General features: G+C 39.9%; 1 protein-coding gene and 1 long non-coding RNA gene across 11 annotated transcripts in view; one reads left to right on the top strand and one right to left on the bottom strand.

Annotated features, from left to right (window-relative positions):
- The window catches only part of KDM4C (lysine demethylase 4C), a 430,619-nt gene that overhangs the window by 321,359 nt on the left and 84,962 nt on the right, over positions 1-24,298 (bottom strand). The window lies entirely within an intron of this gene.
- LOC122474671 overlaps positions 1-24,298 on the top strand; it is a 68,585-nt gene that overhangs the window by 17,383 nt on the left and 26,904 nt on the right. Inside the window, exon 3 of the long non-coding RNA XR_006294972.1 lies at positions 14,291-14,392. This is a non-coding gene — a long non-coding RNA (uncharacterized LOC122474671). The remainder of the gene's footprint in view (positions 1-14,290; positions 14,393-24,298) is intronic.

Below are 24,298 nucleotides of genomic sequence, written 5' to 3'. Positions count from 1 at the left end.
TCACAAACTGTGAAATCATGACCTGAGCCGAAGTCGGATGCTTAACCAACTGAGCCACCCAGGTGCCCCTCAAAAAGATTTTAAATAAAAAATTACCAGTGATAAGAAATAACTGTTTATTGATTTTGTGATTTTGTGACTTTTAAAATCTTGATTATAGAAAAAAAATGTTCACCCTGCTATAGAAATACTCATTTCTAGTTCCTGGTGTTTTCAAAAGTGAAATACTTGAACTTATCTATAGTGAACTTACTAAAAATTTTAAACAATCTCAAAATTTATTACATAAATAATCTTATAAACAGTTTAATGAGGACATTTAAGGATATTAAAAATATAGTTAAATGATTATTTCACGTTTTAAGTAAAAATGATGTTATCCTTAAGACCTACATATGCTATGTTTACTGGCTCAATATATATGATATATATGAAATACAAGTTACTTTTTACTAAAATAATTTTTCTCATTTTACTTAACACCACACTTGGTTGCATTTAATGCCACTGATAACATATGCAAAATTTAACTGGATCCAATGTAACTAGGCGATTCTCTGAAAGAAAATTCAACCATACATCCTGTTCCTTAAGGCACTGTTAATGAAATTATTCCAACTGAATTGAGAGATAAAATTTTAGCAAAACTAAATGACAATCATCCAATTTATTTATAAACAGGCCACTTCTTAGCAGTTTTTAATCCCCAGTTTGTATCACCAAATATACCCAGAAAGGGGAAAAAACCCATCTACATACACCAGACAAGAGGGCCATGTCCCCCATAACAACCATACACACCCATGCATGTACAAACATATGCTTGCACACATGTAACAAGTGTATGTTTGCCCACAATGGCTAGACATGGATGGAGATATACATCCAGATTTCCTTTTCTGAAAAATTGGTATCGAAGTTAAAGTTCATTAATCTGAGGTTCAATCATATATTCAAAGAAAACACATAAACATATATATATATATATATAAATGTAATTTATAAACATAAACATACATATAAGGAAAATGAATATCTCTGACATAGTCTTACAGTTGGTCCACACAACCCTACGACAAAATCACATACCCAACACTTCTAAAGTCATCTTCTAAAAGAATATTTATGAAACTTCTCTAGAAGCTGATCATCAAAAATATTTTCTCCATACACTACACATGTAACAAAAATTCTTCAAATCGGACACATGACTGTAAGACACTAGGTGTGTCTCCTTGATGCAGCTTGCCCTTTGAGCCACTAAGATGTAACTGACCACTACAGGTGTGCTCCCCACATTCTTCCAAACTACACTCCACAGTATACTAAAGTCATCTCTGCGAACTACAGCTGATGATGACAAAACCCTGAACCTTCAATGGCTGACTGTAACCTGAAGGACAGAAGCCAAACTCCTCTGAAAGGCACACAGGCCTGCTGCAATCTTGACAACTTTTCAGATGTCCCAATCAAACCTGCTCTTTGGTTTTAACAAATCATTTGAAGCTCTTTCCAGTGTCCTTGCTATTTCACACCTCCACTATTTTCCATCCCCTCTTTCTTAGCTTTATAAGCCCTCAGTTTTGTCCAGTCAACAAAAACTCTCCTTTCTCCAAGCTCACCCTGAGTCTCCCCAAGGGAGAGCCTCCCTTTCCCTCTTTTGCTGTATCACCCACATAGAATACAGACCTCCACCATGCCACTCAAAGTTTAATTTTTTTTTCACCTTTGTGCCTCCCTGCTCTCCTCTCAAGCACCTTAGTGGCAAAGGCCAGTGTCTTTCTCCTAGAACAAAGCACCAGTTGAGCAGATGCTCAGTGTTTGCTGACTTCTGTCACTCTCAAATGATGAATGATATTCCTGCTCCTGCATGATAGAAGGCATGAAGGAGAGGAAGGATATGGGAAAAAGAAAAGTACTCCCACATTTTTCATTCCCATTAACCCTGGAATCCATTGCAACCTGAATCTTATTTTTATCATTCTTGATATAACTGCTTGTACAAAGAATAATATATTTTTTAGTCCTTACCTACTTGGTCTTCTATTGAATTTCTGACCAGATCCTTGAAACACTCACTTCCCTTGAGTTTCATGACCTAACTCATTTCCAATGATTTTCTTCCTTCTGCTCTTGCCAAACTTCACAGTGACATTCTCCAGGACTCCATGTTTTAGCGCTTCTACATTTTTCCCTGAGGGAACCACCTTCACTCAAGGCTTCACAACTTTCCTTGTGGTGTTGAACCACACATTTCCATTCCAAGCGTCTCTTGGGCTCTGAACCTCTAAAACAAACCAGCGATTCAACAAATCCATTTGGCAGCCCTCAAACACAATTTGTTCAAAGTTTAATCCTCCAATATCTTCCTGACAGATCTGCTTCTCCTCCAGAGTTCCCCATCCATCCAACTTTCCAGAAATGTTGGAGTTGTCTATAGTTATGCTCCCCTTATTTAATCAATCCCCAAGTTGTATGTGTTCTACTTTGTACCTGTTCAAGAGAGGTCTCATGAATCTCATGCATTTATTTGTCTAGCCCCACTGCCACCACCTTGACCCAGGCCATCATTCTCCATCACACACAGTACTGCTTCATCTCTTAAATGGATACCCTGCCTCTGGCCTTGCCTTCTGTAGTCCAGGTGGCCCGATCAGAGCATATCACTTTCCTTCCCTGTTTAAAATCTATGTAGCAAGAGGAACTTGTGACTAAACAGAGGCAAGCTGGAGGGCCCATACGCAGAGGGACTTACCACAGACAATGAGTGACCTGGCTGAGAAGAGTTCTATGGCCTGGAAAAGTTCCTACACTATCACTTCAGAAGTTTCAACACACATAAGATCAAATTCATGACTTCCTCCTCCTTTAAAATGATTCTCTCTCTAAGCATTCATAACTCCATTTTCCCTTAGCCTTCCAAACTAAGTCAACTCTTCCTGATTTTTCAATCTCTCTGCTCTCATTGCCAGTCACAAGTCCTATCCACTCTATACCCAAAACCTCCTATCCATCTCCCTTAGCATCACATCAATTTCAAGTTTGATTTGCCCCCAACTAGACTACTATAATAATTAAACTCTCTGCCTGAATCTCCTTGGGCAGCTAGAGTTTTTGAAACACTATCATAAGACCCTTTATTCCTTACTGCCTGGCTTCCAAGGACCTCCCACACACACAGTTTAGCCCTAGCTTTAAACATCAACAGTCTGCTCTCAGTAGGCTAGACTATGAATTATTCTATCACTCACATGGGCTTTAACCTCACGCCTCACCTCAAATAGCCCCCTCCATTCCACTTCAAACCCCAGCCTTCCAAGCCCTGATTCCACCTCCTCCTTGAAGCTTTCACTGACCACTATAAATCTCAGCAATCTCACCCCTTTTCTTTCTTCCAGTGCCCTTCTATTTTTCATGTAGTATTTATCATCTACTACTTTCCAGAGCTAGCTTCTGTTCAGTGTGTGTAAGGCACTTTTGACTGGATACCAATGAGTTCTATGAGGGACAGAATGACTACCACAACCTGGAAATTTTCATATGAATTATCCTTTTTAACATACCTTGTATAGTCAGTACCCAGTTCATAGCCAGGCACTCTACTATGTACTACACCACTAGCTGGTTATGCAGCTAATTCTTAATTCTTCAAGGATATGGATGTGTCTTGCCCTTCTCTGTATTCTTTGAAATCCACCAAATAAGATGCCTACCATTGTATACCCTCAAGTACATACTGGTTTGTTGAAATTATTAATTGCTCATTTAACCTTCAGGACAGTGTTTTTGTTTCAGATATAATAAATACTGCCAACAATTCTGCTAATATTAAGAAACTATGAATCACTAATGAACTATGAACACACTAATTAGATATTTACAGGGTGATGTTTTATTTAAAACCAGAGTCTTCTATGAATCTTTTTTAAAAATCTAATTTGAAGACCAAGGAAAACAGAATAATCCCTCTAAGCACATCTTTGGGTGGTTTACTCAAAGAAGAGACCTAAAGTAATGTTATCCTGATGGGTGTAATATAAACACGATCTTGAATGAATAATATCAGGATGACAGTTCAAACTGTCAGTAGGCAAAGGTGTATTTTTCACAATGTAGTAGATCCATTCCTCTGATTCAGGTTTTCTCTACAAAGTGGCCTACTGTATTTCTTTTCAAGGTATGCTCAGTCCATTAGTTCATTAGAAGTGTTTATCAGCACTTCTCAGAGAGAAACTCCTACTTTTCAGATCACTCCCTGAAAGTCTCCCTAATTTGGGGTGGAACCCTGGGACTGTCACTAACATGCTTATAAAGAAATGTTCTCAGCTACGCCCCCCACCCCGCCCATATCTCTGTCACTGTGCTGTCTGACATAGGTAGCTGTGTGAGTTCCTCTGCCGGTCTCACCAACAGGTGCTTCTGGCACCTCCTGCTGGCCCAGCTTCAATCCACTCTGTAACATCTAGGGCAGTCTTACCAAGCCCAGAGCAGAGGGAGAACCCTTCTAGGTCCATGTCATCTTCATGCAGATCAGTCCTAAAACAGCACTATTCTTTACTCCCCTCTCTTAACTGAGGCTACATGTGAAGTAGCCCTTTCCTCTTCTTGTGTTTCCTTTTCTTCTTGCAATTTCTCTTATAGTCATCTCCCAAAAAGAATAAAGCTCACATCCCCAAGGACAGTTTTCTGATAGACGGGTCTAAATTGACTCTCCCCGCTTTTACTGGCATAAGCTTGTGCACCTGGCTTGTTCTCTATAGTTATTAAGGGGTGGAAAGCTCAGTGAAAAGAATAACTGACCAATAAATACTATAACAGCTCATCACAGCTACTGTTTATTGAACTTTTATACTATGCCAGACCTTGTGCAAATTCTACTACTACCACCTCCATTTTACTGATGAGGAAACCAAGGCTGAAAGGGATTTACTTGAGCAAGAAGAACAACAGAGCTGGCACCCAACTCCTGTATTGGGTTGGGTGATGGGATGCCAAAGCCCAAGATATGCTTTCCAGCCCTGTATTTCATTCCTGTTTCTTCACCAATCACCACAAAGATGCCAACTGGAAGGAAGTGAGAGGGGCTAATGACCCCTCCCTCCCCAAGCAAATACACAATAATCACTGCGATCACTAGACAGTGATCCAACTTTCGGAAGAAAAATTTTTCTGCCTGTAACTAACAGACCAAAGTTCCAATATTCACACAGAATTCTTCTCCAGCTACCCTTCCTACCTTTATTACATTTTTTTCATATTATTTTATTTTATTTTTTTCAATATATGAAATTTATTGTCAAATTGATTTCCATACAACACCCAGTGTTCATCCCAAAAGGTGCCCTCCTCAATACCCATCACCCACCCTCCCCTCCCTCCCACCCCCCATCAACCCTCAGTTTGTTCTCAGTTTTTAAGAGTCTCTTATGCTTTGGCTCTCTCCTACTCTAACCTCTTTTTTTTTTCCTTCCCCTCCCCCATGGGTTTCTGTTAAGTTTCTCAGGATCCACATAAGAGTGAAAACATACAGTATCTGTCTTTCTCTGTATGGCTTATTTCACTTAGCATCACACTCTCCAGTTCCATCCACGTTGCTACAAAGGGCCATATTTCATTCTTTCTCATGGCCAGGTAGTACTCCATTGTGTATATAAACCACAATTTCTTTATCCATTCATCAGTTGATGGACATTTAGGCTCTTTCCATAATTTGGCTATTGTTGAGAGTGCTGCTATAAACATTGGGGTACAAGTGCCCCTATGCATCAGTACTCCTGTATCCCTTGGGTAAATTCCTAGCAGTGCTATTGCTGGGTCATAGGGTAGGTCTATTTTTAATTTTCTGAGGAACCTCCACACTGTTTTCCAGAGTGGCTGCACCAATTTGCATTCCCACCAACAGTGCAAGAGGGTTCCCGTTTCTCCACATCCTCTCCAGCATCTATAGTCTCCTGATTTGTTCATTTTGGCCACTCTGTCTGGTGTGAGGTGATATCTAGTGTGGTTTTGATTTGTGTTTCCCTGATGAGGAGCGATGTTGAGCATCATTTCATGTGCCTGTTGGCCATCCGGATGTCTTCTTTAGAGCAGTGTCTATTCATGTTTTCTGCCCATTTCTTCACTGGGTTATTTGTTTTTTGGGTGTGGAGTTTGGTGAGCTCTTTATAGATTTTGGATACTAGCCCTTTGTCCGATATGTCATTTGCAAATATCTTTTCCCATTCCGTTGGTTGCCTTTTAGTTTTGTTGGTTGTTTCCTTTGCTGTGCAGAAGCTTTTGATCTTCATAAGGTCCCAGTAGTTCATTTTTGCTTCTAATTCCCTTGCCTTTGGGGATGTGTCGAGTAAGGGATTGCTACGGCTGAGGTCAGAGAGGTCTTTTCCTGCTTTCTCCTCTAGGGTTTTGATGGTTTCCTGCCTCACATTCATGTCCTTTATCCATTTTGAGTTTATTTTGGTGAATGCTGTGAGAAAGTGATCTAGTTTCAACCTTCTGCATATTGCTGTCCAGTTCTCCCAGCACCATTTGTTAAAGAGACTGTCTTCTGTCCATTGGATGTTCTTTCCTGCTTTGTCAAAGATTAATTAGCCATACGTTTGTGGGTCTAGTTCTGGGGTTTCTATTCTATTCCATTGGTCTATGTGTCTGTTTTTGTGCCAATACCATGCTGTCTTGATGATTACAGCTTTGTAGTAGAGGCTAAGGTCTGGGATTGTGATGCCTCCTGCTTTGGTCTTCCTCTTCAAAATTACTTGGGCTATTCAGGGCCTTTTGTGGTTCCATGAGAATTTTAAAATTGCTTGTTCTAGTTTCGAGAAGAATGCTGGTGCAATTTTGATTGGGATTGCATTGAATGTGTAGATAGCTTTGGGTAGTATTGACATTTTAACAATATTTGTTCTTCCAATCCATGAGCAGGGAATGTCTTTTCATTTCTTTATACCTTCTTCAATTACCTTCATAAGCTTTCTATAGTTTTCAGCATACTGATCTTTTACATCTTTGGGTAGATTTATTCCTAGGTATTTTATGCTTCTTGGTGCAATTGTGAATGGGATCAGTTTCCTTATTTGTCTTTCTGTTGCTTCATTGTTAGTGTATAAGAATGCAACTGATTTCTGTACATTGATTTTGTATCCTGCAACTTTGCTGAATTCATGTAACAGTTCTAGCAGACTTTTGGTGGAGTCTATCGGATTTTCCATGTATAGTATCATGTCATCTGCAAAAAGCGAAAGCTTGACTTCGTCTTTGCCAATTTTGATGCCTTTGATTTCCTTGTGCTGTCTGATTGCTGATGCTACAACTTCCAACACTATGTTAAACAACAGCGGTGAGAGTGGGCATCTCTGTCGTGTTCCTGATCTCAGGGAAAAAGCTCTCAGTTTTTCCCCATTGAGGATGATGTTAGCTGTGGGCTTTTCATAAATGGCTTTTATGACGTTTAAGTATGTTCCTTCTATCCCAACTTTCTCAAGGGTTTTTATTAAGAAAGGGTGTTGAATTTTGTCAAAGCCCTTTTCTGCATCGATTGACAGGATCATATGGTTCTTACCTTTTCTTTTGTGATGCATCATGTTGATTGATTTGCAAATGTTGAACCAGCCCTGCATCCCAGGAATGAATCCCACTTGATCATGGTGAATAATTCTTTTTATATGCTGTTGAATTCAATTTGCTAGTATCTTATTGAGAATTTTTGCATCCATATTCATCAGGGATATTGGCCTGCAGTTCTCTTTTTTTACTGGGTCTCTGTCTGGTTTAGGAATCAAAGTAATACTGGCTTCATAGAATGAGTCTGGAAGTTTTCCTTCCCTTTCTATTTTTTGGAATAGCTTGAGAAGGATAGGTATTATCTCTGCTTTAAACGTCTGGTAGAACTCCCCTGGGAAGCCATCTGGTCCTGGACTCCTATTTGTTGGGAGATTTTTGATAACCGATTCAATTTCTTCGCTGGTTATGGGTCTGTTCAAGCTTCCTATTTCCTCCTGATTGAGTTTTGGAAGAGTGTGGGTGTTCAGGAATTTGTCCATTTCTTCCAGGTTGTCCAATTTGTTGGCATATAAGTTTTCATAGTATTCCCTGATAATTGTTTGTATATCTGAGGGAGTGGTTGTAATAATTCCATTTTCATTCATGATTTTATCTATTTGGGTCATCTCCCTTTTCTTTTTGAGAAGCCTGGCTAGAGGTTTGTCAATTTTGTTTGTTTTTTCAAAAAACCAACTCTTGGTTTTGTTGATCTGCTCTACTGTTTTTGTAGATTCTATATTGTTTATTTCTGCTCTGAATGTTATTAATTCTCTTCTTCTGCTGGGTTTAGGCTGCCTTTGCTGTTCTCCTTCTATTTCCTTTAGGTGTGCTGTTAGATTTTGTATTTGGGATTTTTCTTGTTTCTTGAGATAGGCCTGGGTTGCAATGTATTTTCCTCTCAGGACTGCCTTCGCTGCATCCCAAAGCGTTTGGATTGTTGTATTTTCATTTTTGTTTGTTTCCATATATTTTTTAATTTCTTCTCTAATTGCCTGGTTGACCCACTCATTCTTTAGTAGGGTGTTCTTTAACCTCCATGCTTTTGGAGGTTTTCCAGACTTTTTCCTGGGGTTGATTTCAAGCTTCATAGCATTGTGGTCTGAAAGTATGCATGGTATAATTTCAATTCTTGTAAACTTATGAAGGGCTGTTTTGTGACCCAGTATATGATCTATCTTGGAGAATGTTCCATGTGCACTCGAGAAGAAAGTATATTCTGTTGCTTTGGGATGCAGAGTTCTAAATATATCTGTCAAGTGCATCTGATCCAATGTATCATTCAGGGCCCTTGTTTCTTTATTGATCCTGTGTCTAGGTGATCTATCCATTTCTGTAAGTGGAGTGTTAAAGTCCCCTGCAATTACCACATTCTTATCAATAAGGTTGCTTATGTTTATGAGTAATTGTTTTATATATTTGGGGCTCCGGTATTCGGTGCATAGACATTTATATTTGTTAGCTCTTCCTGATGGATAGACCCTGTAATTATTATATAATGCCTGTCATCTCTTGTTACAGCCTTTAATTTAAAGTCTAGTTTGTCTGATATAAGTATGGCTACTCCAGCTTTCTTTTGGCTTCCAGTAGCATGATAAATAGTTCTCCATCCCCTCACTCTCAATCTAAAGGTGTCCTCAGGTCTAAAATGAGTCTCTTGTAGACAGCAAATAGATGGGTCTTGTTTTTTTATCCATTCTGATACCCTATGTCTTTTGGTTGGCGCATTTAATCCATTTACATTCAGTGTTATTATAGAAAGATACAGGTTTAGAGTCATTGTGATGTCTGTATTTTTTATGCTTGTAGCGATGTCTCTGGTACTTTGTCTCACAGGGTCCCCCTTAGGATCTCTTGTAGGGCTGGTTTAGTGGTGACGAATTCCTTCAATTTTTGTTTGTTTGGGAAGACCTTTATCTCTCCTTCTATTCTAAATGACAGACTTGCTGGATAAAGGATTCTCGGCTGCATATTTTTTTCTGTTCAACACATTGACGATCTCCTGCCAATCCTCTCTGGCCTGCCAAGTTTCAAAAGAGAGATCAGTCACGAGTCTTATAAGTCTCCCTTTATATGTTAGGGCATGTTTATCCCTTGCTGCTTTCAGAATTTTCTCTTTATCCTTGTATTTTGCCAGTTTCACTATGATATGTCGTGCAGAACATCGATTCAAGTTACGTCTGAAGGGAGTTCTCTGTGCCTCTTGGATTTCAATGCCTTTTTCCTTCCCCAGTTCAGGGAAGTTCTCAGCTATTATTTCTTCAAGTACACCTTCAGCAACTTTCCCTCTCTCTTCCTCCTCTGGGATACCAATTATGCGTATATTATTTCTTTTTAGTGTATCACTTAGTTCTCTAATTTTCCCCTCATACTCCTGGATTTTTTTATCTTTTTCTCAGCTTCCTCTTTTTCCATAATTTTATCTTCTAGTTCACCTATTCTCTCCTCTGCCTCTTCAATCCGAGCCGTGGTCATTTCCATTTTATTTTGCATCTCGTTTAAAGCATTTTTCAGCTCCTCCTGACTGTTCCTTAGTCCCTTGATCTCTGTAGCAATAGATTCTCTGCTGTCCTCTATACTGTTTTCAAGCCCAGCAATTAATTTTATGACTATTATTCTAAATTCACTTTCTGTTATATTATTTAAATCCTTTTTGATCAGTTCATTGGCTGTTGTTATTTCCTGGAGATTCTTTTGAGGGGAATTCTTCCGTTTGGTCATTTTGGATAGTCCCTGGAGTGGTGCGGACCCACAGGGCACTTCCCCTGTGCTGTGGTGTATAACTGGAGTTGGTGGGCAGGGCCGCAGTCAGACCTGATGTCTGCCCCCAGCCCACTGCTGGGGCCACAGTCAGACTGGTGTGTGCCTTCTCTTCCCCACTCCTAGGGGTGGGATTCACTGTGAGGTGGCGTGGCCCGTCTGGGCTACTTGCACACTGCCAGGCTTGTGGTGCTGGGGATCTGGCGTATTAGCTGGGGTGGGTAGGCAACGTGCACAGGGGCAGGAGGGGTAGGCTTAGTTCACTTCTCCTTAGGTGATCCACTTCAGGAGGAGCCCTGTGGCAGCGGGAGGGAGTCAGACCCGCTGCCGGAGGGGTGGCTCTGCAGAAGCACAGCGTTGGGTGTTTGCACGGAGCAAGCAAGTTCCCTGGCAGGAACTGGTGCCCTTTGGGATTTTGGCTGGGGGATGGGCGAGGGAGATGACGCTGGCGAGCGCCTTTGTTCCCCGCAAAACTGAGCTCTGTCATCCCGGGGCTCAGCAACTCTCCCTCCCTTTGTCCTCCAGCCTTCCCGCTTTCTGAGCAGAACTGTTAACTTATGACCTCCCAGATATTAAGTCATGCTTGCTGTTGGAACACACTCCGTCTGGCCCCTCTGTTTTTGCAAGCCAGACTCGGGGGCTCTGCTTGGCCAGCAGGCTGCCCCTCCGCCCCAGCTCCCTCCCGCCAGTCCATGCAGCGCGCACTGCCTCTCCGCCCTTCCTACCCTCTTCCGTGGGTCTCTCGTCTGCGCTTGGCTCCAGAGACTCCGTTTTGCTAGTCTTCTGGTGGTTTTCTGGGTTATTTAGGTAGGTGTAGGTGGAATCTAAGTGATCATCAGGATGCGCGGTGAGCCCAGCATCCTCCTACGCTGCCATCTTCTCTCCCTTTATTACATTTTTGTAAATATTCATTTATTATGGGGAGAGCACAAGCAGAAGAGGGACAGAGAGAGAGGGGGACAGAAGATCCAAAGTGGTCTTTGCATTGACAGGCAGACAGCAGATGTGGGGCTCAAACTCACAAACCACGAGATCATGACCTGAGCTGAAGTCAGATGCTCAGTTGACTGAGCCACCCAGGTGCCCCATACCTTTATCTCTCTTAAAACTCACAATTGAAACAAAAAAGTCACTAACCTCTCAAACTAAAATTACAGTATTCACCAAGCAAAAGACAACAGCACTCTAAATAAAATGCAGATATAAAGAACAAAACCATTAAACAAGTACAAAAGTTTTCCTTGGTTCTTGTTACACAAAACTTCATGAATCAGAAAGTAAAATACCTATTTATGTTCCACAAAACTCAATCTTTCTTAAGTGGTTAATTTACACTATACTTTTTAATCAAGGCATACTCCTGTGTCAAAAAGAAGACTGAACAACTATGGATTTTATATGTGTGATTACATTTTCACATTACTGATGATGTTAACAAGTTTTAATATTTGTGCATTTATTAAACTTTAAGCATTCATATTTTAAATTTTAAAGTCTCATTAGTTAACTGTGGAAAAGAGAGGATCACTTACTTCATTTTCAGTTCATAAAAACAGATGAATGTGAGAAACAGAACATAGGACTATAAGGGATGCTGTGGTAGTTACTCCCTTCCAGATGAGGCCTTCATTCCATTCTCTAAAGGAAGGCTCCACTTACCCCCACTCAAAGTCATGTTCCCTCTCCCAACATCATGGCCTCTAGAACAGGAGGTAGTGGTAGCCGGTATCCAATGAGTGATCCATACAAGAATATAAAAGCCAGATCCTCTTGCTTCAGTTTGGGGTAATTCAGAAGGGACCTGACAGTTCCAGCTGCCTGTGGGATCTGCCATGGCTCTACTGCAGTTTCACTTCCCCTTCTGTGTGGTCCTGCCTTCCCTCCCCCTCACAGGTGTTATCACAGACACCTCTGGTACACAAATCTGAGTTTCAGAGTGGGCTCCCTGAGCAATCTGCGCTACAATTAAGGGGTTTGTAAGGAGGTGTCACTCAAAGCAAGGCATCTAAAAGCATGGCATAGAGAATGGGGTATTTGAGCTGAGACCCTACAGAAAAAAAAAGCCCCTGAGCAAAGGAACTGAGCCAGAGCTTAGGCCCACACTTATGCTATCTTATGGCCCATTTCCTAACATGGGCCCTTTCCAAGCATGGCCTAGAGAATGAGGTATTTGAGCTAAGACCCTACGAGAAGAAAAAGCCCCTGAGCAAAAGAACTGAGCCAGAGCTTAGGCCCACCCTTATGCTATCTTATGGCCCATTTCCTAACAGAACAATTAGATGAAAAAGAGAAACTCTACCAGCCACATCTGCAGATAGTCACAGATGAGGGAACTGCAGGAAAAAAAAAAAAGGCCTAACAAGGAAATTTTAATGAATAACTGAACATTCAAAATATAAGCAGTTCTTTTTCATCTGGGACTCAAAATACAGTTCAGTATCCATATACATGTAAGTTAATATCCTAAGTAATCATAAAAATCAAGTTAATTTTTGTCTGAAATCCTTATAAAACTTAGTAAAAACAATAACTGCACAAAACTTGATTTTCAAGAAAGAATGTATTTCGTATTACTTAATCCACTGAATATTTTCTAAGTGTGTTCTACCCACTACTAACATTTTCTTTTCCCCAAGAGGTACTATTAATTGTTAGTTGCTATCAAATATAGGCCATTTATGTAGAAAGAAGTCTTTCCTCCTTAATACTCTCCAAAATACTGGGGCACCTGGGTGGCTCGGTTGGTTAAGCGCCCAACTGGCTCAGGTCATATCTCACCGTTCATGAGTTTGAGCTCCACGTCAGGCTCCGTGCTGACAGCTTGGAGCCTGGAGCCTGCTTTGGATGCTGTGTCACCCTCTCTCTCTGCCCCTCCCTGCCTGCTCAAAAATAAATAAACATTTAAAAAAATTTTTTAAATACTCTCCAAAACACTCAACAGTTAACACAATCAGCAATAATGTTTTCTATTACTAAAGGATCAAATGACTGATTTTCAAACTGTTTTCCATGCCCACCATCACCCCCCAATCCTGGGCCCAGAGTCTCCAGATGAAAGTGCTTCAAGGAAGGAGTTACTGAGGGAGAGTGTCCCACCAAATGTCCCATCTGACATTTCAGCCAACTCAGCTCTTCTTTTATTTTCAGTTTTATATATTGACCTTCTAAATAAACTTCACTTACATAAGTCTGAAAACCTCTGTGCTTTTAAGTTTATTTTATTTTGAGAGAGAGAGTACATGTGCACATGAGTAGAGGAGGGGCAGAGAGAGAGGGGAAGGGAGAGGATCCCAAGTAGACTCCACACTGTCAGCGTAGAGCCCAGCATGAGGATCAATCCCACAAATCCATGAGATCATGACCTGAGCTGAAATCAAAAGTAGTACACTCACCCAACTGAGCCATCCAGGTGCCCCTTAAAAACTCTGTGCTTTCTTGAAGTGATTAGCATGGTTCTTGGCACACATAAAAGGACTTCACTAAATGGAATGGAGTCACCAAAAACAAAACATACTTCACCACCCTAGTCAAGTCCTACTCCTTGGAAAGTAAGCTTACAAAGAACAAATACATTTGAGATCATAGAAGTAAGACATAAATCTATTTGCAAGCCTCCCTGTAGATATGTAATCACACACACACACACACACACACACACACACACACACACAATTTTCCTATATGCTCAAGTCTAGGAATAACTTTTGCAAAACAAATATGAAGTAGTATGTATTTTCTACAAAGTACTATCTAAACAGTAAGATTAAAACCATCTGAAAAGGAGAGAAGAAATATGGGGAAAAAGATAAGCTAGGCAAAGTAACTGTTGAACTACAACATTTGCCATGGTAATGTGCAAAACTTACAGCACTAATGTTTGTTTTCCGTGAACTCCAAAGTAAATAAATTTGCATTAACAATCTTATTTTTCCCTAAGAGTTATGGATTTGATTCAGCAATTTCTTTTCATTTGAAGGGATTTTTCTGGCTCTTGTAGGTGACGATGATAACTTTAAGTGAAAGTACCAACAATAAGAGGCATCCTGGAGGAATTTACAAGCCCCTGCTCTGTCTTCCAGGGATACCAAGAGTACTTAATGTAAGTTCAGAGTTCCTGTATGAGAATGCACACTTACGGATCAGTTAGTAAAAAGGCATTACATCACATTACTTCAGTGAAAACAGTGAGATTTGCTCTGAAAATTGCAAACACTAGATCTCACAGATGCTTTTAGGGAACTCTGCTGAGTAGGCATCTACAAGACTCAATGTTTGGACCACAAGCATGTGTATGTGTGCCTGTACAATAGTGTTTATTTGGAAGTCAGGCTCAGGTTTAAGTAAACTATAGTCCATTTGATCAAATAATTTTTGATACCATTTATCACTGTACCCTTTTCTTCCTAATAATATAATCAGTAGCTAAGTACAAAATAAACACCATACTTTTTAAGCAGATTTCCAATTTCTTACACCTTTTTTAATAATACCTTAAAAAAACTATGCATCCATATGCCTAAAAATAATAATAACTTACGCAGTTAATTTCATTAATACTAGATAAAGTATTTATGCAAGTCTATTTTTCCTATTTACAGGGCAATTTTCCCTAGGAATAGTAATTAAAACCAGAAACAAACTAATTCCAAGAGTATTTTTTTATACAAACCATCAAAAAGGATACAGCTGTCACCATTATCCAATTAGTCTTAACATTTAAAAATAGAATATATTAATGAGTCTAAATTTACCAAGTGGATAAGTAGGAATTAATACCATGGGTTGCTAATTCAATGTATCATTGAATATTATCAGGCTATCCAATCCCTAAAGCAATGTTCTGCATTAGGTGTTTAAAGAAAAAAATCTCAGTAAGAAATTCATCCATAAAGCTGTTTATTTAACAAATATTGAGTACTGTGTGCCACAATCATGCCACAATCATGCCAGATACATGAGTACTGTGTGCCACAATCATGCCAGATATTGTGCCAGGCAAGGGATATGTGTTAGTGAACAAAACTAACAGGGTCCCCTTCTCTAGGAGCTCACATTTTGATGGAGAAGATATATATTAAACATGCATAGATCAATGTAACACCACCTTCTTTGTTCTTTTAAAAAAATACTTGAATAAATCTGAAAGTCTCATATTCACTGTGTTTGGACAGTCTCTGGAAGAAGGATTCAAGGTACCATCTAAATTCTATATCCTCCAGTAATTAACATTATCACACATAACACTTGAAAGGAAGAATTATATTGTATTTATCCTTGAAACCCCTACTGTATTATATATAGATACATCATGCCAAGTTATGGCTTTGAGTCATTACTATGACAAAAAAAAAGATTTATTTTCATAACGTTATTAAAATAATAGTAAGTGAAAATATTTGTATGGTACTTTACAGTTTACAAAGCTCTTTTACAAATTATATCCCTGAACTCTCCTAGCAACCCTATAGAGGCAGTGGATAAATCATGCCTCCGATCAGCAGTTAAGGAAACTCATGATTTGCCCTAACTTATTCAGCTGGTAAGTGACTGACTGAGATTTTAAAACAGGTCTTCTGTCTCCAAAGTCAATGTTCATTCGAAGAAAATAAATACTTTACCACTAACTATTAAAACAGCTTTCTATCAGCTTATTTAAAACATTCTTTCTCCCTTAAACCTTTACACCAAAAATGTTTAAATAAATCATCACCTCCTCTAGTCTCTTCAGTATAGCTCCATGTTCATTCAGTGTCCAGCAAAGTATGTCTCAGGGCTTCCATCTGGAGCTGTGCATATCTGCAGCTACTCAGAAATCTCAGGAAACTGTGTATTCTTAACAGTTACATTTTTTAAAAAAATCTTTATAAAATGTTCTATATATTTCCTTGTCTGTCCCTAAACAGATTGTTCCAAAACAATTTAACACTCTCCTAATCCAAACAAGAATTACAGAGCCTCAGTCCTATAGCTAGACTCTTTGTTAAGTGCTGATGATTCAAAGGCAAATAGACACAGACCCCAACTTCAAGACAGACACAGGAAAGGGCAAGGAGGTAGTCAGAAGCACATTAAAAGTACAAAAACAGGTGTCTAAGGTAGGGGCAGCGCACAGTCCAGAAGGCCTTCAGGCAATAACTAAGGGATACACAGGCAGAAGACAGCGGAGACCAGTGTAGACATGGAATTAAGGAGGGAATCTTAGGCAGTTTTACAATAATCATTTCCAAAACTTGATGCCTGCAGGTAGAAAGGAAGAAGGAAGAGGGGAGGAGGGGGAGAAGGGGGACGGGAAGAAGAGAAGTGGGAAGAAGAGCAGGGGAGGGGGTGGGTAGAAACAGGGAGGGGGAGAGGAGGAGGGGCGGAAGTAGGAGGGGGGAGGAGAAGCAGCAGTAGAAGGAGGGGTAGGAGGAGAAGTAGTAAAAGTAGTTAGTAGCAGTAGAAGTTGAAGTTCAACAACAGCCTATAAGGCTAGAAGAAGGAAGACACATTGCTCAGGTCAGAGATGTCAAGCACAGGTGTGGGCATTCCCTGGAGAAAAGTAAAGGCAACCATCCCACATTCAACTCAACAAGGTGAAGACAGCTGAAGGGAACCAGCACATGTACACACATGCACATAGAGAACCTGATGTCACCTCCTCATCTTCTCATTTTATAGACAGAGTAAGTAGAAATATTCCCATGGTTCTGATCACAAATCACAGAATTAGAGCATCAGAGATTATCATGATTAACCTTGTCATTTTGTGGGTGAGTAAACTGAGCTCCAAAGAAGTACAGTTATTTGGCCAAAGCCACAAATGTTACCAGCAGAATAAGGACTAGAGCCCAGATTGCTGGTCCCTTGAGTCTAAGTTCTGCCAACAGACACTGTCCACCTCCCAATATTTACATGAATTTGTACTGTTTCTACCATCATTCAAAACTCATTTAACATGTATTATGATGAGTACTAAAATGAATTTTAATAATAGAATTTACCTCAAAATTATTTATGCTGAACTAATATAATCTTTCATAAATCTGTCAGGAAATACCCTTAGAGTCATTTATATAATTCTTTTCCTACAGTAGTTATCTTAGAAAATGGAATGTAGATTAGCAGTCATAACTCACTGTTGTGTTTTATTATTTTATCATTATAAATAATAGTCAAGGTTGAAGATAATAGTGATATTATAAATCTACCATTAATGCATATAATGGAGTCTATAATAACTAATAGAGTAATTAACTACAGAAAATATAGATGCTGGCAGAAAGAAATTCTTTGAAAATGGGCATAATTATTATCACTCATGAACAGTGGTATTCTTTCACAAAGACCCAAGACTCTAGAATCAGTCTTCTCCCTGATCAGAATACTCTCCCCTAAATGATCTTTAGGAGATAATATAATCCTGTTCCCCAGACAGGGTGGGGAGATCATCTTTCTTGATAAGAAAGCAGAGATATCATCTAAACTCCTCTAATAGGAAAGTCTCAAATTATTGTTTCCAGGCATTCTCATTAACTGATTTCTAAAACACCTCCAGAAAAGTTTTGCTACTAGCTTTTCAGATTTTTAAGGAAAATATATAGTATATAGTTGCCTATACATTAGATGTTACCAACATGTTGAATTTATCCATTTCATTTAATTTGGTTCACACTAAAAGTGAATGTCACAAAGAGCACAGAGGTAACTATGCAGTTGAGAAACAGCCCAAATGCCTATGGATTCCTTAAAATATCTCTCCAAGTCTCTCAAAGCTAAGTCCCCAAAGTACTAAAGGATGACATTCCAAGAGACGTTACAGTGGTGTTGAAGAAATATGACAGAAACCCACAGGATCTAAAGCATGTTCTCAAAACCAGCCCTGAGGAAACACCTCTGTCATGAATAGTCCCATCATACCATTCTGTCACAAAAGCCTCTCTGGGTCCTAGACCACCTGCTAAAACTGTTTGATTTTGATTTATTCCATTAAGAGAGCAGAATGCTAAGACTTTATCAAATGAAATATGCAAATAAAATACCTTTAAAATAAGTGAAACGAACCGGAGAAGTTGGTGGCGTAGAAGGATGCTGAGCTCACCTCATCCTTCTGATCGCTTAGATTCCACCCACATCTGCCTAAATAACCCAGAAAACAGCCAGAAGACTAGCAGAACAGACTCTCCAGAGCCAAGTGTAGACAAAAGTTCCACGGAAGAGTGTAGGAAGGGCGGAGAGGTGGTGCGTGCTACACGGACTGGTGGGAGGGAGCCAGGACAGTGGAGGAGCAGTCCGCAGGGCAAGGCCGAGCCCCTGAAGTCTGGTTTCCAAAAGCGGAGGAGCCAGATTCCGTGAGTTCTGACAGCCAGTGGGACTTAACATCTAGAATGTTAAAAGTCAACAGCTCTGCTATCAGAGAGCAGGGAGGGCGAGACGACGCCGGGAGAGAGAGTTGTTGAGTCCCGGAAACACAGAGCTTGGTGGGGAAACAAAGGCTCTGGCAAGCGCCATTTCCCTCTCCCATCCCCCAGCCGGAATTCCAAAGGGAACCAGTTCCTGTCACCCAACTAGCTTGCACCACTTAAATGCCCAATGCTATACTTCTGTGGATCCATCCCTCCAAAGGGGCCTACCTCCCTCCCAGTGCTGCAGGTCCCCTCCCGCAGGGTACCACCCATGGTAAAGCTAGGTAAGCCACCCCCTCCTGCCCCTGTGCACCTTTCAGATCCACCCCATCTAAAACACCCTTGGCCAGATCCTATTGAAGCAGCACCACAACCCTGGCAGTGTGCAAGCAGCCCAGACAGGGGGCACACCACTCCACAGTGAGTCCTGCCCCTGGGAGAGGGGAAGATAAGGTACACACCAGTCTGACTGTGGCCTCAGCTGTGGGTTGGGGTCTGACTGTGACCCTGCCCACCAACACAAGTTTCTCAGGACAGCACAGGGGAACTGCCCTGCAGTTTGGAGTTACTGCAGGGACTAACCAAAACGTCAAAATGGAAGAATTCTCCTCAAAGAAACTCCAGGAAGTAGCAACAGCTAACGAATTGATCAAAACTGATTTAAGCAATATAACAGAACAAGAATTTAGAATAATAGTCATAAAATTAACTGCTGGGCTTGAAAAAAGCATAGAGAACAGCAGAGAATCTATTACTACAGAGATCAAGGGACTAAAAAATAGTCATGAGGAACTTAAAAATGCTATAAATGAGGAGCAAAATAAAATGGAGTTAGCCATAGCAGGGACTGAAGAGGCAGAGGAGAGAAGAGGTGAATTAGATGATAAAATTATGGAAAAAGAGGAAGCTGAGAAAAAGAGAGATAAAAAAAAATCCGGGAGAATTAGAGAACTAAGTGATGCAATCAAACGGAACAATATCCGTATCATAGGAATTCCAGAAGAAGAAGAGAGAGAGAAAGGGGCTGAAGGTGTACTTGAACAAATCATAGCTGAGAACTTCCCTGATCTGGGGAAGGAAACAGGCATTGAAATCCAAGAGGCACAGAGAACTCCCTTCAGATGTAACTTGAATCGATCTTCTGCAAGACATATCATAGTGAAACTGGCAAAATACAAGGATGAAGAGAGAACCCTGAAAGCAGCTAGGGATAATCAGGACCTAACTTACAAAGGTAGACACAAAAGAGTAGTAGCAGACCTATCTACTGAAACTTGGCAGGCCAGAAAGGAATGGCAGCAAATCATCAATGTGAGGAGCAGAAAAAATAAGCAGCCAAGAATCCTTTATCCAGCAAGTCTGTCATTCAGAATAGAAGGAGAGATAAAGGTCTTCCCAAAAAACAAAAACTGAAGGAATTCATCACCACTAAACCAGCCGTACAAGAGATCCTAAGGGGGACTCTGTGAGTGAAATGTTGCAAGGACCACAAAGTACCAGAGACACCACTACAAGCATGAAACCTACAGACATCTCAATGACTCTAAACCCATATCTTTCAATAATAACACTGAATTTAAATGGACTAAATGCTCCAACCAAAATACATAGGGTATCAGAATGGATAAAAACAAGACCCATCTATTTGCTGTCTACAAGAGACTGATTTTAGATCTGAGGACACCTTCAGATTGAAAGTGAGGGCATGGAGAACTGGAAGTCAAAAGAAAGCTGGAGTAGCCATACTCATATCAGACAAACTAGACTTTAAATTAAAGGCTGTAACAAGAGATGAAGAACGGCATTATATATTACAGGGTCTATCCATCAGGAAGAGCTAACAATTATAAATGTCTATGCGCCGAATACGGGAGCCCCCAAATATATAAAACAATCACAAACATAAGCAACCTTATTGATAAGAATGTGGTAATTGCAGGGGACTTTAATACCCCACTTACAACAATGGATAGATCATCTAGACACAGGATCAATAAAGAAACAAGGGCCCTGAATGATACATTGGATAAGATGGATGTGACAGATATATTTATAACTCTGCATCCTGAAGTAACAGAATATACTTTCTTCTCGAGTGCACATGGAATATCCTCCAAGATATATCACACACTGGGTCACAAAACAGCCCTTCATAAGTATCATACCATGCACACTTTCAGATCACAATGCTATGAAACTTGAAATCAACCACAGGACAAAGTCTGGAAAATCTCCAAAAGCATGGAGGTTAAAGAACACCCTACTAAAGAATGAATGGGTCAACCAGACAATTAGAGAAGAAATTTAAAAATATATGGAAACAAACGAAAATGAAAATACAACAATCCAAATGCTTTGGGATGCAGCGAAGGCAGTCCTGAGAGGAAAATACATTGCAATCCAGGCCTATCTCAAGAAACAAGAAAAATCCCAAATACAAAATCTAACAGCACACCTAAAGGAAATAGAAGCAGAAGAGAAAAGACACCCCAAACCCAGCAAAAGAAGAGAATTAATAACATTTAGAGCAGAAATAAACAATATAGAATCTAAAAAACCGGTAGAGCAGATCGATGAAACCAAGAGTTGGTTTTTTGAAAAAATAAACAAAATTGATAAACCTCTAGCCAGGCTTCTCAAAAAGAAAAGGGAGAGGACCCAAATAGGTAAAATCATGAATGAAAATGGAATTATTACAACCAATCCCTCAGAAATACAAACAATTATCAGGGAATACTATGAAAAATTACATGCCAACAAACTGGACAACCTGGAAGAAATGGACAAATTCCTAAGCACCCACACACTTTCAAAACCCAAACAGGAAGAAATAGAAAATTTGAACAGACCCATAACCAACAAAGAAATTGAATCAGTTATCAAAAATCTCCCAACAAATAAGAGTCCAGGACCAGATGGCTTCCCTGGGGAATTCTACCAGACATTTAAAGCAGAGATAATACCTATCCTTCTCAAGCTGTTCCAAGAAATAGAAAGGGAAGGAAAACTTCCAGACTCATTCTATGAAGCCAGCATTACTTTGATTCCCAACACAGACAGAGACCCAGCAAAAAAAGAGAACTACAGGCCAATATCCCTGATGAATATGGATGCAAAAATTCTCAGTAAGATACTAGCAAATCGAATTCAACAGCATATAGAAAGAATTATTCACCATGATCAAGTGGGATTCATTCCTGGGATGCAGGGCTGGTTCAATATTTGCAAATCAATCAATGTGATACATCATATTAATAAAAGAAAGATAAAAACCATATGATCTTGTCAACTGATGCAGAAAGAGCATTTGACAAAATTCAGCATCCTTTCTTAATAAAAACCCTTGAGAAACTCGGGATAGAAGGAAGATATTTAAACATCATAAAAGCCATTTATGAAAAGCCCACAGCTAATATCATCCTCAATGGGGAAAAACTGAGAGCTTTCCCCCTGAGATCAGGAAACACGACAGGGATGTCCACTCACACCGCTGTTGTTTAACAGTGTTGGAAGGTCTAGCATCAGCAATCAGACAACAAAAGGAAATCAAAGGCATCAAAATTGGCAAGATGAAGTCAAGCTTTCACTTTTGCAGGTGACATGATATTATACTTGGAAACCCGATAGACTCCACCAAAAAGTCTGCTAGAACTTACACATGAATTCAGCAAAGTCACAGGATACAAAATCAATGTACAGAAATCAGTTGCATTCTTATACACTAACAATGAAGCAACAGAAAGACAAATAAAGAAACTGATCCCATTCACAATTGCACCAAGAAGCATAAAATACCTAGGAATAAACCTAACCAAAGATGTAAAAGATCTGTATGCTGAAAACTATAGAAAGCTTATGAAGGAAATTGAAGAAGATACAAAGAAATGGAAAAACATCCCGTGCTCATGGATTGGAATAAATATTGTTAAAATGTCAATACTACCCAAAGCAATCTACACATTCAATGCAATCCCAATCAAAATTGCACCAGCATTCTTCTCAAAGCTAGAACAAGCAATCCTAAAATCCATATGGAACCACAAAAGACCCTGAATAGCCAAAGTAATATTGAAGAAGAAAACCAAAGCGGGAGGCATCACAATCCCAGACTTTAGCCTTTACTACAAAGCTGTAATCATCAAGACAGCATGGTATTGGCACAAAAACAGACACATAGACCAATGGAATAGAATAGAGACTCCAGAATTGGACCCACAAAAGTATGGCCAACTAATCTTTGACAAAGCAGGAAAGAATATCCAATGGAAAAAAGACAGTCTCTTTAACAAATGGTACTGGGAGAACTGGACAGCAACATGCAGAAGGATGAAACTAGACCACTTTCTTACACCATTCACAGAAATAAACTCAAAATGGATAAAGGACCTGAATGTGAGGCAGGAAACCATCAAAACCCTAGAGGAGAAAGCAGGAAAAAACCTCTCTGACCTCAGCCACAGCAATTTCTTACTTGACACATCTCCAAAGGCAAGGGAATTAAAAGCAAAAGTGAACTATTGGGAACTCATGAAGATAAAAAGCTTCTGCACTGCAAAGGAAACAATGAACAAAACTAAAAGGCAACCAACGGAATGGGAAAAGGTATTTGCAAATGACATATCAGACAAAGGGCTAGTATCCAAAATCTATAAAGAACTCACCAAACTCCACACCCGAAAAACAAATAATCCAGTGAAGAAATGGGCAGAAAACATGAATAGACATTTCTCTAAAGAAGACATCCAGATGGCCAACAGGCACATGAAAAGATAACGTCACTCCTCATCAGGGAAATACAAATCAAAACCACACTGAGATACCACCTCATGCCAGACAGAGTGGCCAAAATGAACAAATCAGGAGACTATAGATGCTGGAGAGGATATGGAGAAACGGGAACCCTCTTGCACTGTTGGTGGGAATGCAAACTGGCGCAGCCGCTCTGGAAAACAGTGTGCACGTTTCTCAACAAATTAAAAATAGATCTACCCTATGACCCAGCAATAGCACTGCTAGGAAGTTACCCATGGGATACAGGAGTGTTGATGCATAGGGGCGCTTGTACCCCAAGGTTTATAGCAGCACTTTCTACAATAGCCAAATTATGGAAAGAGCCTAAATGTCCATCAACTGATGAATGGATAAAGAAATTCTGGTTTATATATACAATGGAATACTACGTGGCCCTGAGAAAGAATGAAATATGGCCTTTTGTAACAACATGGATGGAACTGGAGAGTGTTATGCTAAGTAAAGTAAGTCATACAGAGAAAGACAGATACCATATGTTTTCACTCTTATGTGGATCCTGAGAAACTTAACAGAAGACCATGGGGGAGAGGATGGGGGACAGAAAGTTAGAGAGGGAGGGAGGCAAACCATAAGAGACTCTTAAAAACCTGAGAATAAACTGAGGGTTGATGGGGGGTGGGAGGAAAGGGAAGGTGGGTCATGGGCATTGAGGAGGGCAGCTGTTGGGATGAGCACTGGGTGTTGTATGGAAACCAATTTGATAATAAATTTCCTATTAAGAAAAAAAAAGTTAAACAGCCTTTCCCCTAACTTTTGTTGTGGAGTTAAGGGACTCCTTAACAACAAATCAGAACACAACAAATCAGAACTGT

This window comes from Prionailurus bengalensis, chromosome D4, assembly GCF_016509475.1.
Source record: "Prionailurus bengalensis isolate Pbe53 chromosome D4, Fcat_Pben_1.1_paternal_pri, whole genome shotgun sequence".
Classification (NCBI taxonomy): domain Eukaryota; kingdom Metazoa; phylum Chordata; class Mammalia; order Carnivora; family Felidae; genus Prionailurus; species Prionailurus bengalensis.
Note: the sequence above shows the minus strand (reverse complement) of the source record. Positions and strands in the feature narration are given on the sequence as shown.